The 23,898-nt window shown below is 43.2% G+C and overlaps 1 protein-coding gene across 12 annotated transcripts in view; it reads right to left on the reverse strand.

Annotated features, from left to right (window-relative positions):
* Positions 1-23,898, reverse strand: part of MAP2 (microtubule associated protein 2) — a 342,751-nt gene that overhangs the window by 261,691 nt on the left and 57,162 nt on the right. For 11 of the 12 annotated variants that reach the window (XM_030580175.1, XM_030580178.1, XM_030580185.1 and 8 more), the window contains exon 2: positions 17,125-17,183. The gene's annotated coding sequence lies outside the window, so the exon portion shown is untranslated. Of the gene's footprint in view, positions 1-4,616; positions 4,798-17,124; positions 17,184-23,898 lie in introns of all 12 variants that reach the window. The other variant, XM_030580173.1, reaches the window with a different exon arrangement.

Genomic DNA, 23,898 nt, shown 5'->3' on the forward strand with positions numbered 1-23,898 from the left:
AGATGTGATACATTGTGATTTTAGTAAGGCTTTTGACACAGTCTCACATGACATTCTCATAAACAAAGTAGGGAAATGTGGTTTAGTTGAAATTACTATAAAGTGAGTGCACAACTGGTTGAAAGATCGTACTGAAAGAATAGTAATCAATGAATCACTGTCAATGTGGAGTCCCACAGGAGTCGGTCCTGGGTTTGGTACTAGTCAATATATTCAGTAGTTAATGGCTTGCATAATGGAGTGGAGAATATGCTTATAATATCTACAGATGACACCCGGCTGAAAGAAGTTCCAAGTACCCTGCATGGCAGGATTAGAATTCAAGATGACCTTGACAAATTTGAGAATTGGTCTGAATTCAACCAGATGAAACTCAATTAAGACAAGTGCAACGTACTACACTTAGGAAGGGACAAAACCCAAATGCACAATCACAAAGTGGGGATAACTGGCTAACCGGTAATATGGCTGATGAGGATCTAGGGGTTAGAGTGGATCACAAATTGAATGAACCAACAACATGACGTAATTGCAAAAAAGGTGGGTAACACGCTAAGGTGTATTAACAGGAGTGTTGTATGTAAGAAATAGGAGATAATCATTCTGCTCTATTCGGCACTGCTGTGGCCTCTGCTGGAGTACTGTGTCCAATTCTGGGTGCCATACTGTAGGACAGATGTGGATAAACCGAAGAAAGGCCAGAGAACAATAAAAATTATAAAAGGTTTGCAAAACGTGATCGACAGGGAAAATCTAGAGATGCAAGAGAACTGGTCCCTTAAATTTAGGCACATCCATTTATATTAGGAAGGGGAAGAACTTGATAGCAAGTGTGATCTAAACCCCCATTCAAAATTTGCAGGAGAGCTAAATGATCGAAGGAAGAAATGGACCACTGAGGCAATGATGGTGTCATTGAATAAACAGTTATACATTTGCCTGTGTGACAACTTTATTCATGTTGACTTCAGTGGGAGCGGAGGATGGAGGGAGGCTACAGGAAATCACAGTTGTCCTTGGGCAACACTCATTTACATATACTTTACATGCCCTCTCTTCATTTTTGTACTTCACTTTAATTGACAAGAATATGCAGAGTTGTTTCATTTGACATGCAACAGAGCTCTTTTCCTCCTCCACCTGATTTCACTTATCCTTATTCTTGGAGTTATGGAGAACACAGGGAAAATAAGGTTAAAATTTTCCTAAATGCACATTTCATTTTATTTTTTAAATGAATTAAAGTGCAGTAAAAACCCCCCAAAAAACAGACTAAGACCCACACTCTGGTTCCAGTGTTACTACAATACAGAATCTAGAAATTAAACAATAAATGGCTACTCTCCTTTCTAGTGCACTTGAAAAAAATTGTATTTATTTTATTTATTTATTTTTTAGGAAAGATTGAGGTCCTGGAAAATGTACACGGAACCATACTCAGCCTAGGGAAAAAAAAATCTTCCCACTCCCCAGCCCCCATGACTTTTACTAGACTTACTTGATTCTGTCTCACACTTGCTGGCATATGAACATCAGGAACTATGTTGCATCTTGTTCTTTTAGCTGATGAGACAGCTAATAAATCCCAAGGTGGAGGAGCACCGTGGAGGAATTTTTCTGCTGTGTAATTACAGCCAACAGTTATTGAATTAGTACTAGCTCCTCTGCCCTTCAAGAAATACTAGGCCAGCAACACAAAAATCTGGAAAGATGTTACAATCTATGTGCAAAGATGTTGCATATAGGGTAAATATGGTACGTCTTCGAGACATCTGCTTGGTTTTACACTTAATCCAATCACATATGTAAGAATACTGCATCTGGGTTCAATTCATTTGGTTCATTTGTGTGAGACTGTCAGACACTTTATACAAGGCAAAATATACAGGCTGGATCCTCATCAGGTGCTCTTCAGATCTCAGTAGGGCGACGCTGATTTACACCAGTGGAGGATTTGGCCCCATGAAACATACAGGTGCCACACATCATACAGACTGCTCCTATTCAATGGCTTCTCTCTCAGCCCCTTATGCCTAACTCTCCACTGTGCAAATACACACTCCACTTTGGGGGAGGGGTGGAGAGGAAATTGTTGCATTGGAATCAATGGCCCTGCATTAGAATCAAAGTATAACACAGTGAGACTCTGCTGCAGTAACATCCATGGGAGTCGCACAGCTAAATGCCAACCCATTAATGGTATCTGTGAAGTCAAGTCAGCTGAGAAAGAACTAACATATAATGCCCTATTTTAGCACTGAAAGTGTGTGTGTCCAGCAAAAGAGGACAGGCCTAAGAGACTGCAGCCCAAAGTGGAGCTGTGCAGCACCCTGAAAGAGAGAAGAAGTGGTGAAATCTTGGCCCCACTGAAACACAATGGGAAAGCTCCCACTGATGTCAATGGGGACCGAGTTCCACCCAAGGGGTTTAATCCTGTGGAAGGTGGAAGTAAGCCATGGAGAACAGATATTCCTGATCCTTTAATCATTTGTAATTATCTGTTTGGATCAGACTGTAGGTTCCTCATGTCAGGGACTTCGTCTTCTGATGTGTTTGTAAAGCACTCGTATGCCAACAGCAGCGCACATATAATTATGAATAACACAAAGGACTCCTTTTAAAATAGTCAGTGTGAACTTCCAACTTTGGCTCCTGCCCTACCGGAGTCTCCAGGTTGTAAAGGAAGCACAATACGCGGAGGGAGAACTCCCCCAGCTCAGGAGCAGAGAAAAGTTGCCGTAAGCCTACACTGTGCCCTTTGAAGGTTGTGGCATGGAGGGAGAGTCTGGTGCATCCCAGAGGCAGCCACAAGAAGGCCATCATAAGGCAGAGCAGCCCATGGGGCAGCTTTAACTTAAAGAGGACCACTGTAGTGACTGCTCCATGAGTTGTGCCTCTTTGAAGGGGCAGCTGAAAATCTGCCCCCCGCCCCACACCCTCCCCACTCCACTCCCTTTTTAAAAAAAGGTGTAGAGGAAATGTATTTTGCGAAGAGGTTGCTGTGCTGGATGTTCCCAGATTATACAGCCCCACGTGTTCAGTGCTATTATTGTTAAAAGCTGTTTCCACATGAACCAACTATTGTAAATGAGGTAATGTCGACATTTAACTAATTTCATCCAACCTCTCCCCCACTCCCAACAACACGACCTTATTTGCTCCAGCAAATAACTGCAAACTCAAAAGAGAGAATGGGTTACAGGTCCTCCTTAAAGAAAAGGCTATCAGGCCAATTAACTATTGGGTTTAAGTAGATATTTTAGAACTAAGGCACAGAGCTCTTCAGCATAATGCATCTTTACAGCATCTCTAATCTGCTTTCTAGCACAGAAGGACAGTCTTGTGGTTAAGACACTGGACTAAGACTCAGATGCTGGTTCAAGTCTCAATTTTGCCACTGATTCCTGGAGCAAGGTACCTCATCTGTTTGTTCCACATCTGTAAAATGGGTATAAAACTCCCTCTCTCTCAAGCCTTTGTTTCGGTTATTTAGATGATATGCTCTTCAAGGGCAGGGACTGCAGGAAAGAAGGAAGAGGAGGTGGTGCTTGTGAGATGATGGAGTTTACACATTTGGTAGTGTTTTATAAACAAACGGGGGGGAGGAATACAATAACATTTTAAAAGAAATTTAAAATGGGGGTTCTACTTACAAGTTTTCATTTTTAAAGTTTTAAGTTAGTGTCTATTTAATTTCCATGCTGCTTCTACAAATATTTTCAGTACAATGCTGTCAATTTACTCCTAGCAGTTTGCCCCTTGTATTTAACAATTTTATTGGGGGAAAAGTATAACTAAAATAATCAAACATTCGTGTGCAGGGTGGTTATACTTAAGTCAATGCACAGTATTTTAATTACAAGTCTTAATTCAAGAGTGTACTGTTGCTTAAAGAAACATACCAAATGGGAATTCATTCCATGCAGTTTGGAATCTAAAATCATTGTATTTTGATGCAGATTAAATACAGTTTTGAATTGAACAAAAGTAATTATTTTTTCATCCTTTGGTCTTAATTCAACATACATCATATGATGATCTTCAATGTAACTATGCAAAGATTAAAGCCATCATTTTTTTTTTAAACAGTGGTGCCTACGGCATCTAAGTAATAGCACCCTGATTTTCTGAAGTGCTGACCACTCACAACAATCATTAAAGGCAGTGAGAACTTTTGGTGTAGCACATTTGATAACCAGGCGACTATGATTTACGTGCCTGCATTTAGGCAGTTGAGTCTGTACGTTTTGCCTTAAAAAATTTAAGCAGTTAAGATAAACTCTATTTCATGTGCAACAACAAACCAAACATCAGAATCTAATGGAAAATACTTTCCAGTAAGGAGGACAGTTGCACCTAAAACTAAATAAAAGTAACATTTTCTTCACTACCTACTTTGTATTTTAATTATAGCCTCTTAGCAGTACTCACAGCCATTACTCTAACGTTAGGAGGTGTCACACTGCCAGACAATTTTACTTTTTTTTTTACAAGAATGCCGCAGGGAGTCTTGCTGAAAAGAAAACAGGCCCTCCACTGTCGGATTGTTGTTGTAACTAACTTACAATATCAGCAATGATAAAAATTGTACTGAGGCATTTCTGTTGCTATGTTACCAGTGTTGCCTTGTACTTCCTGTATTTCTGAAGATCAGGGGACAGATTCTCTCAGCTGGAACTTTGGTGGATCAGGGCCAGTTGTTGCCAGATGAGGATCTGGCTCCACTGCTTCAAGTTGCTTGGTGCAAATGTAACCCACACACCTTCTGGGTGGGGTGTTCTGTCCCATCTAGTGACACTGAGACCAGAGAGAGAAAGAAGGCAATTAACGAGTCTGCTCTACAGCCTTAGCTAACAGGCAGTTGCCTTTCAGCTCATGCAGTAGAGGCTCATGCACTAAGATCCCAAGGTCCCCAGTTTGATCCGCCCTGCTGACGACCAGCAGGGCCAGCGCTTCCATTTAGGCGACCGCTACCAGGATTTGGAAGGGCGGCAGGCTGCTCCGGTGGACCTCCCGCAGGCGTGTCTGCAGAGGGTCCGCTGGTCCACCGGAGCCGCGGGACCAGCGGACCCGCCGCAGGAACGCCTGCGGGAGGTCCACCGGAGCCGCGGGACCGGCCCTGGGCCTAGGGCACCAAAAACCCTGGCACCGCTCCTGACGACCAGGGTCCGTTGATGTTACACAATCCCATGTTAATTTTATTAAATGCTCACCCTGAGCAAAGAAAACACAGGACTCCTTAACCAGTGCCCCTCTTCTTGCCCACTAGGAAAATTTTAGCATTTAAAAATTGATGCTGGCAGAATAGGAGTCAGACCTGCATTTACAATTCTGTACTTTCCTGGCGCAATCCTGTACTCAGTAGTACCAGAGAGTTTTGCCTGGATACAAATGGGTGTTTCTGCCTGTGCACAGGCTGGCATGATCAAGTGCTCTGGACAGTACTGATTAACTGAAACAGACCCACAGCCAACTGTTTCTGCACACTTGCAATCTTCCATACTCTGCACACTTCCACTATCCATCCATTGCACACATGACAGAAAAAGGGAACATTAGAAATTCTGGTCTGTAATAAAGCATTGCACTGCACTGGGAGAGTGCTTCGGTGAGGCTGTATTCACACCAGAGCAAGCTACAGGGAGAAACAATCATTTCCAACTCATAGCCAGAGCCAAACCAATTTGCACTTTTAGCAGAGAAGAACAGTAACAGCTCTTCATCTAAGGGGATATTTTCCTGTGTGATGGGTTATGTATCCATGTGTCTTCTTCAAAATATTCATGGGATTTGTAAGCATGTCCCTGTGTGCTAATTAGGAATATTAAATGAGTTCAGAACAGCATATTGGGTTGCAAATACAGAAAAAGTAATTTTTAGGGCTAATTATCAGTTGTATCAGGAAAAGATACTAATTAAAAGGGATGGTGGAAACAAGCGCTTTGAGAGCAAAGATGGTTGCTGCCTTGCACTTGGGAAACCTGGATTCAATTTCTGGTTCGGCCACACACTCCCTATGTAGTTTTGGGTAAGTTATTTAGGCCCAGATCCTCAAAGATATTCAGTCAGCAGTCAAACTTCCATTGATTTCAATGGAAGTCAGGAGCCTAAAATACCTTTGAGGATTATGGGACTTAAGCATGTGGAAGACTACTGGACTCCACAAACCCTGAGTTACAAACCAAGGTTCCCTCTACAACAGTGGTTCCCAAACTGGGGTTCGGGAACCCCTGGGGATTCACGAAATGTTAGAGGGGGTTCTCGGAAAAATATTCCCTAATGGCGGACAGAGCTGTCCCTAGGAATCCCAGCAGCATGGGGCCAGCAGCCTGGAGCGCCTGGACTTCCAAGAGCTAAGCAAATCAAGCAAGCATATGTATCACTCTGAGGAGATTTCAACTTCAAGACTTCTTATAAGAAATGGAAAGGAAGGTGGATATTTTTTGCTGGTTTTAAAATTAAATAGGTAGCTAGTGTTGTTTTAAAAATTATGATGAAGAACAAGTTTAAGCTTTGTTTTAACAGACATTGTTTCCCTGGACTGCTCAAGAGCTGAATGCTTCTGTAGGAGGAACTCTTTGAGTTGGCTTCTTAAATACCTTCATGCTGTTTCACATCTGACACTCCTTGAGGAAAAATAGGAGCCTTGTCTTGTAACAGGCTTATTCAAAGTGATACAAGCTATGACAGTGAGATCTTGGAAGAGTGTTGCCGTTTTCATAATGTAATAAAAATGTTGTCATGATAAATAATAATTAATAATAAATAGTGTGTAATAAGCATGTCATAAAAACAATTTTTTTATTTCCAAGATCACTGCTTTTATAATTTATACTTAAGTAAAGGAGAAAATTGCCTGGAAATATTCATTTTCTGGGGGGGGGGTCACGAGACTTGACATTTTAGTGAAAGGGGTTCACAGGTTGTTAAAGTTTGGGAACCACTGCTCTACAATGAATGGGGAGAAAGAGGAGCTTTAGAATGGGATCTGAAAGATAAGTGAGGAGACACCTAAACCAACCAATGCTGACAGTCGCAAGCCCCACCCCTTTCAGAATCTTTTCCCAAAGGGAGATTATACAAAAGCACCTGTGAACCTTTATTAACTAAGGGAATAACTATTTCTGAGGCTTTGTATTTTGATTGCACTACCATGATGCAACAAAACTTTTTGACCTGAATATTCAAATAGTGTATTCCAAGTCCCACAACTGTTAACAGCAAACAGATCAACTGACTTCTTGTCTCTGAGGTTCTCCAGATCTGTGGAAGTTTCAGGCAGGTACCCAACTCTCATTGACTTTCAACAGAAATTGGGCACCTGACTCCCTTAGCCCTTTTGAAAAAATCTCAGCTTAAAGCAACAGACCGAAACACAGCAACAACTTTTTATGCATGTAGTGTCTGTCATCCCAAAGCACTTTACAAATGATACACAACCCTGCATTACTTCATCCCTGAAATGAACCCACCTCTGAGATGGAGAGTGGTAGCAAGGTTCATAACTGGAATGGAGCACTTTGTATAATAGCTGGCTAGGCAGGAACTATTTTGCCAAGGGCATCAGGGAAAGCTTCTATTTTTTTTTTAAACCAAGAAGAGCAACAGGGTCTTTATCATCCAGGCAGAGCAGACAGGGTGCATTTCCAAGGTCTTGCCCCAAAGCCTTCTTTATAGAAATTTGCACTGAACTCAATGGAGCCACTGCAGAAAGTCTGAGGTACCTATAAGTCCCATTACCATAGCATCTGAGCACTTCACAATCTTAAAAGCCTTTATTCTCCCTTTGCCCCAGGAGAACGGTATTATCCTCATTTTACTGAGGCAATACTGAAGAACGGAGAGGCTAAATGACTTGCCCAAGATCACACAGGAAGTCTGTGGCAGAGCAGGGACGTCAACTCTAGTCTCCCAAGACCTAGGTTAAAACTCTAACCACTGGACCATCCTGCCCTCTCTAGAAATAAAAGGCTGACGACCTGCCCATGTCAGAATTTGAATCTGCTGTCCTCAGCAGTCTAGGTATTTCAAACCTGATGATTTTCACAACTAAACAGATGTCAGACTCATAGACTCATAGACTTTAAGGTCAGAAGGGACCATTACGATCATCTAGTCTGACCTCCTGCACAACGCAGGCCACACAATCTCATCCATCCACTTCTATAACAAACCCCTAACCTATGTCTGAGTTATTGAAATCCTCAAATTGTGGTTTGAAGACCTCAAGCTGCAGAGAATCTTCCAGCAAGTGACCCATGCCCCATGTCTCTGCTATAAGAATGCAAACAAATATACAACAGCCAGTTACAGTAGAGCGATTATTTGCATGTTCTCCAATACATACATGTTTAGTTCTTTTAACTTTAGAATAACCAGATGACAATGGTATCAAAAAGGCTAGCACATTGACGAGTAAAAGAGATTTTTAACTAAATATTAACAGAAAAAGTAGAATTTCAGCTTAAAATGCTGGCTTTGTACATTGCTTTAATAGGAGCTGGCTGGAGCGGATACTCAGCAGTATATCTCTCAGTCTAGAACACAGGAATTTGGTGTGCCACTCTCATTAACGTGTAATTCCCCATACACCAAAGTGAGAGGCTACCCTTAGGAGACACTATAACACCTCTTTGTGGTGATGCATGTTTACGCCTGCAGCAGTTAACAGCTGACAGTAAGAAAAATAAAAATAGCCAACTGTCCCTTTGATTGTCATCACATTTTCCCTTTTTTGTCTGTGACGTTTTCATCTTGTGACACTTAACAGACTTGCAGTATGGAAAAATCCGACATTCCCTCTATACTCCTTCAATGTAGGCAGCTGACACAAAAAGTCTCCACATTCTACTCTAGCAAATAACTTAGAGCCCATTCCTACATCTACTGAAGTCAACAGAAAAACTCCCATTGACTTCAAAGGGAGCAAGAAATTGGTCTTTATGTATAGCTTGGTCATTGGGGTTGATCTTTTAAAAGACTTTTGTCTGCATGAAAACACAAAGGTCAGACCTATAGTCTCTTCAGTAGAAGGAAATGAGTCTGATTTGGTTATAAGTCACAGAAAAGCTTCCAACTGTGAGCTACCACCCGATATTGAAATGTTCTCTCCCCACTAACTCAGTCTAAACATTTCACATTCACCTTAAAGTTATGATGTCTCTTCCTTAATATTATCTCATTACACTTTACTTAAGGGGACAGTGTGGCCTAGTGGAGGATCAGGCAGGAAATGAGGAGACCAAGATTCTATTCTTGTCTCTGCCACTGGCTGGATGGGTGACCTTGGGCAAGTCACATTATCTCTCTTTGCCTCCGTTTCCCCATCTGTAGAATAGGGATAATGACACTGATTTTCTTTCTAAAATGCTTTGAGATCTACTGGTAAAGAGAGATCTGTTACAGGGGGTTTATTATATTAAAAAGAAAGGGCTTGGTCCTATTCCCATTTGAGTCAATGACTACTCTAGTGCAGGATCAGGGCCAAATTGCCTTTAAATGTTATCCTTCTGCCTGCCAGACTGCTGGAATGGTATGTGGCATCCCTCACATGCCATTTTCCATCCCTAATGAGCTAGTAAAATAAGGGGAAAGTAGCAGCCGTATAAGGCCCTAATGACCTCTCCAGTAAATTATTCACCACACTAACAAACCCCATCAAAGCTTAGTTTTTACACTGAGCCTTAACTAGCAGCAGACGGTTTCACTTTTACAATATGTTGTTTCCTTTTCAAGGTCTTGTACCACCTGTCCCTTTCACTTACTGTTTCTGCTTGAAGACATTGCCGGCAATTGAGTTTGTCATCAAAAAAATTTAGAACACATACTTTGTCAAGTAGCCAGCAGTAAGGAGCTGTTGGCCTGGCCTCAATATGGAGAACTTCCCAGGCGCTCTCTCAATAACATTTTTCTGGCCCTGCCTCTGAGTTCTAAATCCAGCAATCTGATGCTCAGTCTGAAGCTCATTTCAGCCTTTGCTGTGACTCTCAGGACACTCCTTTCCCAGCTCCGCCCATTTACATGATATGTAGTTTAGAGCAGGGTAGTCAATAGGCAGACCTGGACCACTGGACACTTTTGAATGGACCCCAAAATATTTTCATTGACTCATTATTTTATTATTGTTTTCTCTGGAGTCTGGACCCTTACTATACCTTGAACAAGAAATTTGGATCTTAACAAAAAATAATTGATTACCCTTGGTTTAGAGCATTCAAAACAAAACTCCCTACTCCCAGGCTTCAGCATGTCTACTTGCCTGTGGCATCAGCAAAACCAGTCTGAATGTCCAGACTTCGCTAAAAGGAACAGACAGCAGGCCAGGCCCAAAGCTGGTATAAATCAGTGTAGCTGCATTGACTTCAGTGGCATTATGTTAGTTTCCACCAACTGGGCATCTGGCCCATGGGACCTAATATTGCAACCATTATTCACATAAGTACTCCTCTCTTGTTCAATGACATCACCACCTCACACCCCACCCAATGCCTGTACCCTCCCTAATGCAGATCCAAACACAGGAGAGAGCCTTCTATCTGGCTCCTAAGAATGAAATAGGGCAGGGGCCACAGAGGCATGTGACCTATCCTCCCACATGGTAACAGTTGGGATCCACACACAGATCTTTAAGGCACAATCCAGTCCACAGATAAGGTCTGTTAACCATGTGATTCTGTACCCATTATAGATCCCATCCATTGCGTGCACCTTTATAACTCTTCACACTACTGACCTGCTAACAGCTTCACTGCTGCTCAGAGTTAATGGGAGTGCCACACACATGCAGTAAATCAGCATGCTGCATATCCTTGCAATGTTTTGTTGGGAGGGTAGGCAACATTAAAGCAGCTGCTTCAGATTCGCCATTCTAAATGCAAGAACTCTGTCTCCCTGACTCCACCCACTACCACTTGGTACCTGCTCACTTCCTCAGAATGGACTGAAAACCTGCCAGGCTCAGAAAAACAGGCAAACCCAAATAGAGCTTAAAGTCACAGGCAGCTAATTGCGTGTGCTCTCTTGATCAGGGTTCAGCAACTTCATCGATTCCAAGGCCTGAAAGGATCACTATGATCATTTAGTCTGATCTCCTGTATAACATGGGCCATAGAACTTCCAAAATAATTCCTACAGCAGATATTTTAGTACAATATCCAATCTTGATTTAAAAATTGCCAGCCATCATGACCCTTGGTAAATTGTTCCCCTCACTGATTAGTTACCCTCACTGTTAGAAATGTATGCCTTATTTCCAGTCCGAATGTGTGCAGCTTCATCTTCCAGCCACTGGATCGTGTTCCACCTTTCTCTGCTATATTAAAGGGCCCATTATTAAATATTTGTTCGCTATGTAGGTATTTATAGACCGTAGTCGTCACCCCTTAACTTTCTCTTTGTTAAGCTAAATAGATTAAGCTTCTCAAATTTATCACTATAAAACATGTTTTCTAATTCTTTACTCACTCGTGGCTCTTCTCTGAGCCCTCTCCAATTTATGAACAGCCTGCTTCAATTATTGACACCAGAACTGGACACACTAACCCAGCAGCAGCTGCACAGTGCCAACTATAGGGGTAAACTAACCTCTCTACTTCCTATTTGCGATTCCCCTGTTTATGCTTATGCAAACCTAGGCATTACAGATACAATACATTTCCATCTAAGGTACTTATCAGGCCCCCTATTACCACAGTACTTGAGTATCTCACAATTGCCAGCATATTGCAACCTCACAACATTCCTGTGAGGTGAGGAAATGCTATTTGGCCATTTTATAGATAGGGAACAGAGATTACAGCCCAGACATATAAAGCTACTCAGGCATTGTTGTGCTCAACCTTGCAATGCCTAACTGATTTAGGCCCCTAAATTTCATTTTCAAAACACATTTAGGAGCCTAAACCTTCCTGATTTGTCCAAGGTCACACAGGAAGCCTGTTACAGAACAAGGACTTGAACACAGATCTGCCAAGTTCTAGGTCATACTTCCTATCCTCCCCCTTCACCTAGCCCTACCTTGCCTTTGTGCTCACTAACTCGTAAGTGGTACTCCCCACTGCAATGCTTCTTATGTGTTAATATTATTTTTGATATAATTGCCCTCATCATTACAGATAAAAAATATCTGTAAAGATTAATCAGCACATGGAACCTTGTGGTATATTGTGTGGGTCACTTTTGATGACACTATAGCCAAAGTATGTGTGAGAGAATGTGTTTATATTTCTCCCTGGCTCTCATTTACCGAGTGTGTACATTTTTCCTTTCTGTTTCTCTTATGCCATGTGTATTTCGAGAAAGCCTTTAGGTTCTCTTTAACGCCTTAGAGAAATTATCAGAGCAATCTCGGAAGACCTCACACTTATATGTGAACAAATGCCTCTAAAAATAACCAAACTGTTAATTCCTGGATCCTTATAATTTAAAACAAAAACACAAACAAACAGAATACCCATTTCATTGAAAGACAAAGGATCAGACAGAGCACAATCTGAACCAGTTTGTAAGAAAACCACTGTTTTAAATTATTGCTGCGTATTGACATTGAAAATACAGACATCACCATTAAAGACAAAACAGTAAGAGAAGGTGTATTACTTCTGTTTAAATCAATGAAATTACACCAGGGATAAATTCTGTTCGTACTATATTATCTGAGAAAAGTGACAGTGGTGAACTACTATTCTGCAGTGGGATGACAGCTCGGCAGTCTAGAAGACAGAACAAATTAACTAGAATTTGCTAAGCTCTGCTAATAGTCTGGGAGCCAGATAAAACAGTCACAGTCCCTGACCTGAAGAGCCTGAAATCTCAAAGACAGAAACAGAAAAGATGGGATGCCCTGAAAACAGAGGTTGTGTAGCATTTTTAGAGGAAGGAACAAATGGGATTAAAGTACCCAGCTCCCCACTGACCATCAATAGGCCTTTCACTGACTTAAATGCCTTTTGTGCTTCTAAAAAAAAAAATCTTATTGTTATTTTTGGCTTATGCCTTGTGGAAGTTATAAGGAGTCAGAGATGGTCAGGAAATGCTTATTCTCCCTCTCCTCACTGAGAAACGTTGATACAAAGAAGTTTTTTCAATGACAATTTTCTAAGAAAAACACCAAACCAATAAAAAAAAAAAGTTAAGCTTAAAACTGACTTTACAGGTTTTCAGTTATCTTGCGTTTTAATTACACGGAAGTTTTAACAGAAAAAGTTGAGTTTTCATGAAAATATTTCAGGTTTTCATAGACAAACTAAACATTTTCCCTATTGAAAATTTTCAACCAACCTCACAAGGAGTCTTTAGGAGGGACCTGCATGGCTTGGTGAACTGAGTGGGGAGGATGTTCCATGCAAAGGGGCTGCATAGAAAAAGGCATGGAAGCTGCAGCACTGAAATCGACATTGCGAGTGGAGGAAAATGTAGTGATAACAGTTTGGATATGCAGATGAGAGAGAATTTGTGTAGCACCTTGAAGGCCAGACAAGAAATTTAACCTCAATGGGCTGGGCAAGAGGGAGCCAGCCCAGGTATCCACAAAGTGGTGGGACAGGATCAGATTAACAGAAAAAGAAGATAATTTTTGTAGCTGGATTTTAGGCTGCAGTAATGCAGGTGGGAGGCAATCAGGGCAGGGAGAGACGATTCATCAGTCAAGACAGAAGGGGACAGGTGAAGTTTTGTATATATTGTGGAGAGGGAAACAGCTGGATCTGAACATGGCCTGGATTTGTGGGGTAGGGGAGGAGAGGAGAAAGAAGATAATATTGGTGAAAGAGAAAAGTTGGGCAACTAATAAAATTTCAACTGAAAAATCTTCATTTGGTCTTGCGCTGTGTCTGCCCTTGGCAAATAGATGGAAATTGCTGTACTGTCTGATTTACTAAAATAAAATTCAGAAAATTGATTACTCCATTTAATTAAGAGATAATTTCTCTTCCCTCTGTGCACTGAAGAGAATAAAACTTCTCCACATGGTCAGCTGTTCCTGGATATTATCAGATCAAGCACAGTCTATAATGTAGTTAAATGGACTGTGAGAGTCATTTAATAGCCAGATGTTAAAGAATGGAATTAACATTCTTCTGAAATCATTTTTGGGAAGCACAGTCCAGCCTCAGAAGGTCACTTAACGTCTCATCAACATGTACTAACTTCAGTGAAGCAGCATCTGTGTGGTTCCATGTACACCGGTCATAAGCCATTGCCATACCTTTACTGCATCATTCAAGTTAGCAAATGCACCTTCAAAAGTCATAGCTCCATGTGCGTAGGTGTATGGACATGTGAAGACTTTAAATGGAACTGAGGGGGCTAAAGAAGATAATCCACCCCCAGGTATTCAGAAATGTTCTGCACACATTCCTCTAAATTTGGAAAATCTTGGCTCTTCATTTAAATGCTTAAATGTGACCCGAGCACTTTTGAAAATCTTGCCCCACCTGGCGGAGCAAAGTACTTCTGAAAAATCTGGCTCAGAGTAAGCAGAAGGGTTTCTGGAAACGTTCAGATTTTTTCATTTCTTTCTATTAAGTCCTACAGAGGTAGAACTAAAAGTCTGCAAAACCAATTTCAAACACCCGGTTTCCTAAGGAAGCCAGGCTTAGCAGATCAGTGTGTGATCTTTGGGCTAAGGATTATCTCATACTACATGTGTATGTAGCATCTTGAAAATCCCACCCACCCCATGTTAGTTGTGACTTCTAGGTCTTACTGTAATATAAGTTTAGTATGGCAAAATGTGTAACTGAATTGATCAGATATGTCAACTGAAACCTATTATTTGCGATTAGGTTTTATTAATAGCAGGCCGCACATTCAACACATATTCTCAAGGATTTAGGCACAGATTTCTAAGGGTATTTAGCTGTTGCTGCATTCAGGATAGCAACGTCTAAGTACCCTTAAAAATCTGGACCTCAGTGCTCAAACCTGCTCACACAAAGTAAAAGGCAAAACTCTGACTGGCTTCAACGGTGCACTTTTTAAAATTAAAATCATTGGTGTTAGACTGACTTACAGCTTCTGAGGGCCTGGCCCACAGTGCACATCTACAAAGACAGGTAAGTGCCCCTATGCCATGCAGTGACTAATGTTCAGTGCTTGTTTTAACTGCATATGTTCAAGTCAACAAAGAGCTGCTAACAAAGAAAAAAATGATGCCTGCTTACTCTCCTATTGAAGTCATGCAAAGTTTTGCCACTGACTTAGTGGCATCAGAATCAGGCCCAACAGCAGTCTGAACTTATACATGGGCATGGACAACTATGGCTTGGGGGGAATTTTATCTGCCCCTCGCCCCCCCCCCCCCATTCAGTGGAATCCAGGTATCCAATCCAAGGAAAGATCAGAATAAAGAATTCAGATAATCAGGAGAATTAGCATGGCTCTGGCAGTCAGCCTCACAAGGCCAGGCTCCAGCTGTCAGCCCCGTCACCTGGGACGGACCGCCCAAGCCCTGCTGCCTGGTGAGGTTAATAGAGAGGGCCAGATAATGGATGTTTGGATAAATAAGGTTCTGCTGTATTTCTTAACACATTAAAAGATTTCATTTTATCCCCTGGAAAACACAGACATGTTGTTTGTACTTCACTCAGTCACTCCTCACTTAGTAAGACTGGCATAGGATTTCACAATTAAATACACACAACCCTTGGGCAAACTGGAGAATTTAGCTTGCCTCTTGGTTTTCTATATTCACTGTGTTCTTTGTAGGACAATCTAGAATGTACCAGACTGAAGAAAGGAAACACCCCACAGCCGATAGGCTGATTACACTGGAAAACAACTGCTTTTATGTTTTGATTATTTCACCACCTGGGTTCCTTTCTCACCCAGAGATGCTGACAAGGCAATGACTACAAATAAGATGGTAGCGGGCGGCTCTTTGACTCACAGTCATGATGGGACTGATGCAAAAGGACAGCAAAGAATCCTGGGGGCTCCCTGATGTCTGGCCTCCCAAGTCACACAAGTTCCATGAGCTTTTTTCCCCACAAAAGAGACGAGCCAATCAAGAGGCTCTGGGAGTCAGCTCCACTGGAGTGGCAGCTGGCTGGCTGGACCTATCCAGGTCTCCCCACCACACAAACACACACACAGAGCTTGGCTGCAGAAATAATGGGAGAAGCACAGCCAGTGAACCTCACCCAGGTACACAGAATTCCCCTTCCCAAGGAGAGGAGACAGTTTGCTGAGCCATATCCCAACCAGGGAAGAAAGAGCTAGACCCGGCTGCAGGAGAGACCTTCGGCCTGGCCCTGTCTACAACAGCCAGCTGACACCCTGGGGGAAAGAGAGAGACTTCAAACAATCAAGACCACCAAAGGGTGGTACCTCTCATAGACTGAAAAGAGCAAACTGGGAGTTATCAGGGGATTGTCCCTGCTACAATAATTAGACAGTGTAAAAACAACATTCAGCAGCTGTTTTATTATTTTTTTAACTCCAGCCCCTCCCCCAATGAAAAATTGTCTACACCCTTGTTATATAATTTTTTTCTTAGTAGATAATGATAGGATGCTCCATTAAGTTCCACAGACTAACATTTCTGGTTGCATCTGCGGTTGGGATCCATTAGCATATTCTATAAACATCCACAATAAAACCGATGGGCAAAAGAGAGAAAAGAAACCTCAGACAATGAATTCTGTGTTGTAACTGATAGACTGTCTATCAGTTCATTTTGCGGTAAATGTTCTTGGCAGCTGCTCCGGCAAAATATGACATTTGAGAATCGAAAAATGCTCTGTTGTCGATTCAGTTTACAGTACTTGTGCTCAGTAGGCCTGGCTCTTGGATATGTTAATTGACACTGTAAGACAATTTCTACTAAAAACAGAAACATCTGTACAAAGAAGTTGGCAAATTCACTGTGCGTTTTTGTTTTCATTAGAGTTTCTTCTGTTTCAGAAAGCCACTCACTGTAAGGCTGAGTAAATGTGCTCATTATTTCATTTAAAAACCCACCAAAATACATGCGAGCACACAGAACTCGATGAGAAACAATCTTCATTTTGTTTTGGAGTCCATAGGAATTGGCTAGTTGACCAGACATAGTAAAATCAGGGATGTACAGTGTTGTCCAAGCTCTGGAGTGAGGGAATCTTAGACCAGCACAAACTGAAAACCCACCTCTTGTTGTAGCTGTAAAGTTGTCAGTCACAGGATAGCTTAGATCAGATTTCCAGAGTCTGAAACAAAACAAATACCTCAGTCAGTTACAGCTACTAAAGGAAAAGGTTCTTCAATGTTAAACAGTCATTTAGTCCAGCTGAACGTTATAAGGAGTGTGACAGACCCAGGCCAGTGGGGTACAGGAGTCTGGTAGAGGGCAACTATACTGGCTACTGGGTGAGTAGTTTTCTGTTTCCTGAGTGACCAGAGTAGGGTCTGCACTAGAGTAGTCAGGAACTTGCTAGAACCAATTAAGGCAGACAGGCTGATTAGAACACCTGCAGCCAATCAAGGCAGGCTAATCAGGGCACCTGGGTTTTAAAAGGAGCTCTCTCCAGTCAGATAGGGAGGAGTTGGGAGCAAGAGGCACAAGGAGCTGAGACTGAGAGGGTGTGCTGCTGTTGGACTTTGGAGTACTAGCATTATCAGACACGAGGAGGAAGGTCCTGTGGTGAGGATAAAGAAGGTGTTTGGAGGAGGCCTTGGGGAAGTAGCCCAGGGAGGTGTAGCTGTCACACAGCTGTTACAAGAGGCACTATAGACAGCTGCAAATCCATAGGGCCCTGGGCTGGAACCCGGAGTAGAGGATGGGCCTGGGTTCCCCCCAAACCTCCCAACTCCTGATCAGACACAGGAGGAGCTGATCCAGACTGTGGGGGAGATCACTGAAGTGAGCAAATCTGCCAATAAGTGCAGGACCCACCAAGGTAGAGGAGGAACTTTGTCACAGGAGATTCAGAGGCCTTGTGAGGCAGCTGCTTTATTCTGGTGCAAAGTAAAGCACCTCTAGAAGGGGCATAGGCAGCTATAATGGGAGCAACATATGAACATAGGGTGACCCAGCTGTGGTATGAAGCCTGGCTTGTAGCTCCGAGGACACCACTGTTCCTGGTTGCCAATGTAGGGGGGGTGGCCAGGGCTTTTCTGGGCTTCACCCACTTGGACTGTTGGCAGCCAGTCAAGTCAGAGCAGTTCTGCCTTCTGTTGCACTGAGTTATGCCAGGGAACTGCAGATCCAGGGCCACCCAGAGGATTCAGGGGGCCTGGGGCAAAGCAATTTTGGGGGCCCCTTCCATAAAAAAAATTGCTATACTATATTCTCGTGGGGGCCCCTGTAGGGCCTGGCGCAAATTGCCCCACTTGCTCCCCTGCCACAGGCAGCTCTGGGAAAAATAAACCTTGTGCATCATGGAACAAACCCAGTTTTGAGAAAATTTCTTTACAAGTATCACTGGTTCTCAGTATCAGCTAGTGTTAAAAGGCACTAAAACTCATTAAAAGGGTTGGGAAAATATTTTCCATCAAAACTTTTTCTGGATTGAAAACTAGGGGTTTTTAAAAAGCAGAAAAAAATCACGGACAATGTCTGCTTTCCTTCAAAATTTGTTGTGATTTTTTTTTTAATTGAAAAGCTGAAATTAGTCTGCCAAAACCTGAATATGGTTTGAGGTTTCAGAAATGTGTGGCCAAATATTTGCTGCTTGCTGTGTTTGATTAAAGAAACAATAAAAAAATTCTGCTAAAAAAAATTCAAAATTTTTGAACCACCTCAGCTTGTGAGCAAATGCCTGAGCCCATCCAGTCAGATTTTTCCACGTTTCTGATACTCTGCTGGCTTCCTTGACTCATATCTGTCTTCATAACTTTGGGTTCATTTAGCTTAGAACATAAGAACGGCCATACTGGGTCATACCAAAGGTCCATCCAGCCCAGTATCCCGTCTACCGACAACGGATAATGCCAAGTGCCCCAGAGAGAGTGAACCTAACAGGTAATGATCAAGTGATCTCTTTCCTGCTATCTATCTCCACCCTCTGACAAACAGAGGCTAGGGACACCATTCCTTACCCATCCTGGCTAATAGCCATTAATGGACTTAACCATCATGCATTTATCTGTTTTCTAGAGACTGGCTCCATGGGGTCCCTCACAAACTGGAGATGGTTCCTGTGGGTTTGTCTTTAGTACAGCTTATGCACATACTCCATGAACTGAGCATTTGAGCTTGTTCCAGAATCTGAGATGAGCCTATGTTGTGAAAACTGTAATGCTCAAAATAGCACATGCATGTGAATGGACACAGGGTGCTAAAATTAAATTAACCCAGGGGTTCTCAAACAGGAGGTCACGAGGTTATTAGTGGGGGTCACAAGCTGTCAGCCTCCACCATTTATATAAGTGTTAAATATATAAAAAAAGTTGTTTTTAATTTATGGGGGAGGGGTGTCGCAGAGGTTTGCTATGTGAAAGGGGTCACCAGTATAAAAGTTTGAGAACCACTGAATTAACCCCTCTGGAGCCTCATGGAATGCGGGGGGGGGGTCTCCCTTGGTAGGGTTGGGAAGGATATTGCTCTTCTCATGTGATCCCTCCCCCAGTGGCTAATTTTAAATGAAGCTACCCTCCCCTGACATGAATCTCCCTATGGCACTGAAATTAAATATAGACTATAATTTGGCATTTGAGAAGTGAAAAGGATGGTAGCCCTAATGGAAAAGCTAACAGCTTGGCTCTTCTGCAAGCCTCAAACTGCTGAATGAGCTTTAGGGTAGGGAAGGCTGTGCCTCCCAAACAGCCTGGCCCTGCCCCCATCCACTTCCTGCCCCCCAACTGCCCTCCCCTCCTCAGAATCCCCAACCCATCCTGCTCCTTGTCCCCTCAGCATCCCCCAGAGACCCACCACCACCCCAGGACCCCACCCCTGCTCCCTGTCCCGACTACCCCAACCCCTATCCACCCCCCCCGAGTCCTGACAGACCCCCGGAATGCCCACAATCCAACCCCGACCGCCCCCCAACCTCTGCCTCCTCTCTGTCCCCTGGGAGTCCCTGCCCCTTAGCCAACCCCCCAGCCCCTTACCCCCAGCTCCCCCTCACCCGGAGCCTCAGTGCATCCAGTAGCATCCCTCGACAGCGGCAGCGTGGCTCCGGCGGGGCCCCTGAGCTGTGCCCTGCTCAGAGCTGTGTGGTAAGTGGGTGGGGTCCTCCCACCCCCACTCCAGGGATTCTCTGAGCATTTTCCCTGCCTCCACCCACTCCTCCCCTTGGCTTCTCACTTTCCACCCTCCTCTCCTTGCACAGGCTCTGTGGGGTCTGGAGAGGGACAAGGATGGTACTGGGAAGGTAAGCTAAGCCTCTCCCTTCCACATGATGGAGAGAAGACCTATGTGCAGAAGGTCCTTGTCATAGGGCATAGCTTCCCTGTAGCATCACCTGCTGGCTGAGCGTGGGTCGGCAGGCATTCCCTACCTCAGTTTCCCCTCACCCGGGTTTTCTGCCTCTCCCAGGGGTTCATGTGGCTCTGCCCTCCAGCTGGGTCACTTTCAGAGTTCAATCGCCTTCCAGGGTCACACAAGTTCTTCCACCCAGCTGGGCTTCCCTTCAGCCCATCCGATGAACTGAGCTCCCAGCTTTCAGTCTCTCTGCTCTGGGATACAGCACTGAGTTCCAGTCACTTCATGAACCCAGCTTGCTTCCTGGAGTTTCTCCTTCAATCCTTTTATGAGGTCCAGGTGTTTCAGGCTGCCACCTGACCCCAATTAGTGCTGCCCCTTTAGGATGGGAGGCAGCTAACTGGCACAGGCAGGGCTGATTGAATGTGGCTGGTTAGCCACAGGCCATTAAAGGAGCAGGCCACCCTGTTACAGTCCTCCCTATGGCTAGATCAAGCCCAAGGTACTGGTTTAGCAAAGGTAGTAATGAGAGCACTAACTAAGAAGTACCAAAGGCCAGCAAATGAAGAAAATGTGGATCATAGAATCATAGACTATTAGGGTTGGAAGGGACCTCAGGAGGTCATCTAGTCCAACCCACTGCTCCAAGCAGGACCAATCCCCAGATTTTTTTTTACCCCAGTTCCCTTAATGGCCCCCTCAGGGATTGAACTCACAACCCTGGGTTTAGTAGGCCAATGCTCAAACCCCTGAGCTATCCCTCCCCCCCTAAAATGGCAGACCTGACTGACCGCTCTACTGACAGCTGACTCACTTCAGGGAACCCCACGGGCAAATAAAGCAACATATTCACAAATGGCAACTCAATGCGACAAGACCTACAGATGCTGGTTCTTATTGCGTATCATATAGAAGTTCTACAGAATATCTTTAAGGAAGGAACATTGCCAAGTGTTTAAATGGCAGGGACTGGGAATAAGGACTCTTAAGTGCTCTTTCTGGCTCGACAACTAACCTATTGTGTGACCTAGAGGAAGTCATTTAAATGCTCTCTTTCCTACTTCCCTTGCCCCTGCAGTGTAAAATGGGCACAGTGATCCCTACCACCCGGCATGGATATTATGAGGCTTAATTCATTATATTAAGTGCTTTGCCGTTCTTGGAAGGAAAGCAGCTACTATACATACAAGCAACGTATTAAATATTATTTATGCGTTTCATTGCACTGCCTACGTTTCCTTTCCAGCTTTAATCCAAGAAAAGCAGGTGGCCTGGCAGAAATGCTTACATCTGCCCTGAACCACTGCATTGCTATCCAGATGACTAACCACTGCCAGAGTGTGCCGGTGGCAAAAATGTCTTTGTTATTTAGTCACCACAACTGAACAAAAACATATTAAAATCTTCATTGCGAGGCACAGAAGGGGGGAGGACAGACAAGATGACAAATAGTAATGTGAATTCCAACTCTTTATAAAGTTATTACATTGCACAATACTCCTGTGAGGTAGGGATTATTAGATCTTCATTTTATAGAGGGCCTGATCCAAAGAGCACTCAAGTTAATGGGAGTCTTTCCATTGATTTCAGTGGGCTTTGGATCAGGGTCATGCTGAGTGACAGGCAGGACATGTGACTGGCCTAAGTCACAGCAAGTCAGCGAAGAGAACCCAGGAGTCCTGGCTCTCTGTCTCCTGCTTTAATCATTAGACAACACTGAAAAGAAAAACAGATTGGTTTCACGTGTCAATTATACAGACAGTACTTGTGAGAGGATGCAAGGTTAGAGGCATAATCAAGAGGAGGGAAAAACCTGCTGATCTGCTTCCTCCCTCCTCTCTGTACCAGCAAATGAAGAGTCATTCCCTAAAATATGTCAGTTGGGAGGGACCCTATTATCATTGGTTAACTCCATATGTCTGAGAAGAAAATCAGCTCTAATCCTGCCAGACTCGCTAAATGAGATTTGTCTTCAACAGCTGTACTGGCCCCACCCTAAAATGCAGTGCTCTGTTCTAAAGATTTGAAGTTCTTTATAAAGGCTGCTTCTTGTCCTAAAATAGTCAGTAACTGCCAGTGAAAAAATGCTGCCTGTTAACAACTTGCCTCTAACCTTCCTTTCCTGAGCAAGACAGATGAGAAATGGGAACAAACCCTGTCCAGTAGTCCCTGACCTCTGCCAGGATCTCAGGCTTCTCCCAGTCAGGATTCAGATGAGGAACTGGTAACTGGTTACTATCTTGTGCTTTATCAGACACAGAGGCAGCTAACACAGAGACGTAACTGAATTTATTGCATCTTAAAGGCACAGTCCACAAGATGTTTACTCATTGACAAGGACAAATGTCCAGGCTAATATTGCTGGATCTGCAAGAAGTTTGACACTTCAGTCCTGAGATGTTGCTGAGAGGGTGAGGACCATAGAATTCATGGAATATTGGTGGTTCCTATATAGTAAGGTTATGAGCACAGTATAAAAAGAGGCAGGCATCTGTGTGCCTACCTTCCTCATTCACAGTAACAAAACGCCCTAATTTCTTTTACCACCTCAAGGGCTTTAAGAATCACAGGTCTTACTCATTGGCTTTTGGTGCACACCCAGTACAAATTTAGGAAACAACTCCTAATAAACAGGGCTACACCAATGTCTCTGACTCAGAGCAAAACAATTAGCGACTCTGTGTGTTGGCATTTCCCCCCCCCACATGGTGACTAATAAAATTAGAGGTGTTTTTTAAAGGACACACCTATACTGAATTCTGACCCTCCTTCCCTTAAATCAAATTGGGCAATGCTATCATTTTGGCATGAACTACATGAGAGAGAGGTTAGAATGACAGCTCTGGTGGTTGAAGTCTTCCATCTATCCAGCATGGGCAACAGCAGTGCAAGATTCCCTCAACAAGGTCCATCGATGGGCCTTAGTCAGGCACTGGAGGGGATACCTCTTCATTCTCCATGCCCTTTTTCTCACTGCAGAGACTGATAAACACAGGTACCAACTTGTGACAAATGTAGAGATACGATCAGCAATGCGATTAGCTGCAACTGAGGTGGACTCAGACCACCACACGTTTCACAGAGAGACTGCATCTGCCTCTTGCTAGCCGTGGAAATGTCCAAGACTGCTTTGTCCTCAGTCAAACAACAAAGTGGAATGAGGAAAAAATGTACTCAAAATGCCCTTTCCCAGAAAATACACAAGGCTAATTCACAAGGTTCATGTCTGACCAAGATTCATGTCTGAAGCCCATTGTGACAGCCAGACACACACAGAGTTCTATGTCGAAATAAAATAAATGCATCTTCTGTTACTTTTTTAAACCAGAATTTCCTTGGGAGCACAACTTTAACTCTGTTTGGGGGAACGATATTCTCAACTACCTCAATACTTTCATTAGCCTTTCTGCGTTCCTCAAACTTTTACAGGTTGTGAAGAATGTTACAAAATAATTTGGATTGTCCACACATAAGGAACAATCTGTAACAGCATAGCTCTGAGTTGAAGGAACTGAGTAACATGACAGATATTTGGAGCATTTTCCCTGAAGTGCAAAACA

Source organism: Gopherus evgoodei, chromosome 11, assembly GCF_007399415.2.
Source record: "Gopherus evgoodei ecotype Sinaloan lineage chromosome 11, rGopEvg1_v1.p, whole genome shotgun sequence".
NCBI lineage: Eukaryota > Metazoa > Chordata > Testudines > Testudinidae > Gopherus > Gopherus evgoodei.